Source organism: Curcuma longa, chromosome 1 (assembly GCF_044706935.1).
Source record: "Curcuma longa cultivar G26 ecotype Majalengka, Jawa Barat chromosome 1, ITB_CL_G26_1.1, whole genome shotgun sequence".
Taxonomy (NCBI): Eukaryota; Viridiplantae; Streptophyta; class Magnoliopsida; order Zingiberales; family Zingiberaceae; genus Curcuma; species Curcuma longa.
In genome coordinates this window covers 27,546,304-27,551,833 of record NC_133861.1, presented here as the reverse complement: position 1 = coordinate 27,551,833, position 5,530 = coordinate 27,546,304, and the positions used below count along the sequence as shown (strand labels likewise).

Below are 5,530 nucleotides of genomic sequence, written 5' to 3'. Positions count from 1 at the left end.
GTAATACCAGGTTTATTCTAAAAGTCCTACATGATTCTTCTTCTAACTCATATTGCATTCCTTTTATGATGATTTACCGTTACTATTTCTAACTAAGGGATTAGAATCATTGCCCAAGTATGTTACCAAATTCACACGAAAAGTCATCAAATTAAGATTCCTAAAATGACAGAACCATACCAATTTACCCAAACCAATCGTAAAGAATTTATCATGTTCAAAATTCATAAAATGGTATAGTTTGTAAGCTTCTAGCATCCTCACAGCCACCACAACCACTATCATAAGAACTAAGAGATGAAACCCTATCTCGGTTGCAGAAAAGATGAAACCCTTTTTCTTACCGGCAAGGAGGTTGCGGTTGGCAAGGGACAGTGGCAGCCGACGGTGGCTGCTCTGGCGCGGCCAGGAGCCTCTGGCTCCACGCGACAGCCGACGGGCGGTACCAGTTCGGGCGGCGTCGGTTGGACGGCAGCGGAGGTGACGTAAATCAAGGAGGAGGGAGGCGTTCCGGCGTCGGTGGCGTAGGCTCCAAGTGGCGCCGGCTCCAAGTGGCGCCGGCTGAGGAGCGCAGGGGCACACGGGGAAGAAGTCGCGGCACGGGGCAGGGAAAGAGGAGAAGCGGCGAGCGGCGGTGTCGGCCATGGTGACGGGGGAGAAGAGTCGGCCGCTCCCGCCCTGTTTTATTGAGGAGTATTGGGTTGAATCCTGTTTTATTGAGGAGTATTGGGTTGAATCGGCTTAACTTAGGATTTACTGTGCTAAATCAATTTAAAACCTAAGATTTATTATAACGATTGAACCGATTGATGTAGAGAACCGGGTTCAAATTTGGTTCGCTTGATTTACTAATCAAACGATTTCCAATTTGACTAAAATCAATTTTGTTGGATTCGTCTTCGCAAGATAAATCTTTTCATCTATTTTATTTTATCAAAACCTCTTCTAGTATGAATCAAACTAACTTGGTTCAGTTTGGTTCAATCTTGGTTTGTTTGGTTCACTAACCAAATGATTTTCGATTTAACTTAAACCAAATTTATTTGATTCGTCTTTGCGAGACGAATCTTCTCAATTCTCTTTATTTTATCCTAATCTTAACCTATTTCTAGATTTGACCTAGTTAACCTAAATGCTAAATGAGCTTGACTAATTTATATTTTAACCCACTTAATTCAAACTATCTTTAATTGGTTAGTTCAAACCCTACAATTTCTAGGATATTACAACTTTTCTCTTTAAATGTTCAAAAAGGTAGTTTAAGAAGTCTGGTTACACCTACAATCGCTGCATTAGGAAACTATAAAATCAATAAGCTTCCTAATGTTTTTCAATCATTGCCTGATGGATTCTTGGAGTATGTGAAATTAAATGACCCCCTTTATCTTCATAATGATTATGGAGAGCAATTTAGGACAAATGAACATGCCAAAGCATCTCTACACGGTAATTCAGAATCTACTTTTGACTTTTCATTCATGGAGAGTTCTTATTCTCGTAGTGCACTGTCATCTTGTGATACATTTGATTGGCCATCCAATAAACCTCCTCTGGCACCACCAATTGGAAAGTTGAGCTCAATAAGAGTTTCAGGGAAAAGTGCTGCTTCTTTCTAGTTCATAAACATTGGCTACTAATCCTGAACTTGTGTGCTTCCGGATTGATGAGAATTCTACCACTTTGTAGGGCAATAAGTGCTCAGATGAATTAGGCATTTCTTGTCAGACTTGCTCAAAACAAGTCAAAGTTCTTGATGATCGAGAGCCACTTAAAGATGTCTCTTCAAGATATAGAAATGCACAAAATTCCTGTCCTCTTACCAAGTTTATTGCAGGAAGCACAAGTGTTTAATCCTTACATAAAAAATTCTCTTGTGCTACTGAAATTAATGTTCATTCATCCATGGGAAGCTCTTATGCTACCAATATGGATCCAGATGGGAGACATTGGGAATCAATGTTTTTCAGCCAATGGAGATATAGATAGGAACGTGGCTAAATCCTTAAGCAGCAGGTTTAGTGAATCTGAAATTAACAATAAGCCAGGCAAGCATTCAGAAGGGATATAAGCCAAATAATATTGTCTTCAATGTATCCTCCTTCATCCTAATCCTAATGATTAAGAAAAATCAGCAAGCCACAACAACAAAAGGTAATCTTTTATTAAAATAATTATTTTTAATAAATTATTTTATTAAACTAATATTAATTATTTTTTAATAAATTATTTTAATAAAATAATCGTGCAATGAGGAGGCGTGCTAGCCGTCTTTTTTCATTTTCTATTTTTCAACTACAGTTTTCATTCTCTATAGAAACTAATATTTTATTATTTTTTATTTTCTTAGAAAAATGACTTCTCATTTTTTAGAAGATGAAATTGAAAAACACAAAACAAATAGTAATTTATTAAAAAAAAAATTGATCAATCCAAACGCCCTCTTAGATTCCAAATATTTAAACCAAATAATGTTGATAGGTTTTTGACACCGTTTTTTTTTTACTTTTCAAAAAACTTAGTAGTGTGAATGGCTGATTAAGGGCATCTCCAATGCAATGCAAGAACCTGAAAAATATTTTTTTAAAAATATTTTTCATGTACCATATCATTATCCTATCAAAAGAAAAAAAAATCACACTCTTCTCTATAAAAAAGAAAAAACTGCAATTATTTTTTAAAAAGTAACATAAATGTATATAAAATTTTAAAACAATAAATACTTTTAGTGTTGAGAAATGTGGTGTTCATAATGCTGAGGTGATGATGGATTGTGGTGGTGTAGTGGTGGAAATTAATGGTGATGTTGAAAGTGATGTTAATGTGGTAGTGTATTAGTAATAATAGTGATGGTGATGATGATGGAGTGATGGTAGTGGTAGTAATGGTGATGGTGATATTGTAATAACATTATATATATTCAAGGGTCATGGTTAGGAGGGGGGTGAAGGAGTGGTATAGTGATGATGATGACGATGTTGATGGTAGTAATAACATTATATATATTCTTTAGCTAGGGGTGATAGTTAGGAGGGGTGGTGAAGGAGTGATATAGTGATGATGATGATGATGATAGTGGTTGTGGTGGTAGTAGTAGTAGTAGTAGTAGTGATAGTGGTAGTTGTGGTAGTGATAGTAGTGGAAGTAGTGGTAGTAGTGGAGTGGTAGTGGTAGTGGTAGTGATAGTGGTGGTAGTGGTAGTAGTAGTGGTAGTGATAGTGATAGTGATATGATAGTAGTGGTATTGGTAGTAGTGGTAGTGGTAGTAGTGATAGTGGTAGTAGTGATAGTGATAGCGATAGTGGTGATAGTGATAGTGATAGTGGTAGTGGTAGTGGTGATAGTGATAGTGGTAGTGATAGTAATAGTGGTAGTGATAGTGGTAGTGGTGATAGTGGTAGTGGTGTTAGTGATAGTGGTAGTGATAGTAATAGTGGTAGTGGTGTTAGTGATAGTAGTAGTGATAGTAATAGTGGTAGTGGTGGTGGTTGTAGTGATAGTGGTAGTAGTAGCATTAGTGGGATAGTAGTGGTGATGATAAAAAAAAATTATATCATCCTCACACATACACATACCCATACCCATCACTCACACACTCCCCTCAACATCACTCAACAACACTAAACATATATCACTACCACCCCCCCCCCCCCCCCCCCCCCCCCTTAAATCATTAATCAACCCCCTCTCTCATCATCTCATCAACGGCCTTAATCAACCCCCTCCCCCTATACTATTCATTGGCATGACCCAACAAAAATTAAAAAAATAATTCGGAAGTGCGGACGGAGCATTAAACGATGTCAGATGGGTCCGAAACTGGACCAGTATGTAGATCTCATAGAGAGCTTCGAAATGCATCCGACTGTGGTTCATTCTGATTCCCCAGTCAAAAGTTATGCCCCATCAAAGTTTATTATGGATAGTGAAAAAAACTTTGGAGATGCGTATGGAGCACTAAACGATCCCAAAAAGGGCCAAAAGTGGGGGGGTATGGGTAAACCCTATACCAAACGTAGCTTACTCAGAAAGCTTCGCAACGCAACCGACCGTGCTTCGTTTTGATTCCCCAGTCAAAAGTTATGACCCTTTGAAGTTCATTCTACATGTTGAAAAAATCTTCCGAGATATGTATGGAGCATTAAACGATGTTGGATGGGTCCGGACCTGAAGGCGAATATGTATCTCTCATCGAGAGCTTCGAAACGCTTCTGACCGTGCCTCATTCTGATTTCCCAGTCAAAAGTTATGTCTCGTTGAAGGCCCCAGTCAAAAGTCATGTTTCATTTTAGTTCGATTCATATAACTAGTGGAAAAACACTTCAGAGGTGTGGACGGAGCATTAAACGATGCCGGATGGGTCCGGACCTGAAGGCAAATATGTATCTCTCGCCGAGAGCTTCGAAACGCTTTCGATCGTGCCTCATTTTGATTTTCCAGTCAAAAGTTATACCTCGTTAAAGGCTCCAGTCAAAAGTCATGTCTCATTTTAGTTCGATTCATATAACTAATGGAAAAATATTTTAGAAGTCCGGACGGAGTATTAAACGATGTCGGATGGGTCCAAAATTGGGCCGATATTTCTCTCTCTCAGAGACCTTCCTTCCCAAATAAATCCAATCGTACCTTGTTCTGATTCCCCAGTCAAAAGTTATGACTTCTAAAGCATTCGAAAATATTTGTTAAATAAAATTTTAATAATTATTATCCTCAAATTATCCCAAATTACGATTATGCCACCACGTCAACATTCCCGCCTGTGTTAGTAAACCTAAACCGCGCCCCCTAAATTCCCATTCCCGCTTCCACGCCGTCCAACCGCGCCAAATTCCAGCCCCCAAATTCCCATTCCCGCTTCCATGCCGTCCAACCGCGCCACACGTCTCTCCGTCTCCGTCCTCCTCAGCGGCGTCCTCCCTCCCAGCGGCTGCTTCATTTCCCTCACGCGCCTTCCACGCCGTCCAACCGCGCCACAGGTCTCTCCGTCTCCGTCCTCCCCAGCGGCTGCTTCACTTGTCCTCCCTCCCAGCGGCTGCTTCATTTCCTTCACGCGGCTGCTTCATTTCCCTCACGCGGCTGCCTATCACGTAGTCGTACCTCCGCCCTCGTCCTTTCTCTACCTACTGCGTAAGCTTCCTTCTAGATCGTCAATCCACTTTTTGTGATTTTTCATTTATTGATACGTTTCCTTGTTTCGTTTAGGAAACCTGAGATGGCTGCTGTCAATAAATGCCCAAGTAAGCTATAGAACCCTCCTGCTCTTTCTTCTGTGCTTTTGTTTGGATGTTTAAGGTGGTTTTGGTCTTGGCAGTAGTTGTGAATGCAGATGGTCGTTGAGCGCCATTCTTCCACACTCAGTTGGATTTCTTCCACACTCAGTTGGATTTCTTCCACACTGTTAATGATTTTTGATTCAACCAAATTTCTAGTTTAACTATTACAATACTTAATAATTGTAGCACTCTTTCTGTCATTCTTTGATCAAGGTTGTTTCCTTATGGTTGCTTAGATTTAGAAAGCTTTCTACATGTGC

General features: G+C 39.7%; 1 pseudogene; it reads left to right on the top strand.

The window, feature by feature from the left end:
* The first annotated feature begins 643 nt into the window (after positions 1–643).
* LOC141827272 (uncharacterized) lies at positions 644–4,369 on the top strand (annotated as a pseudogene).
* Positions 4,370–5,530: the final 1,161 nt, after the last annotated feature.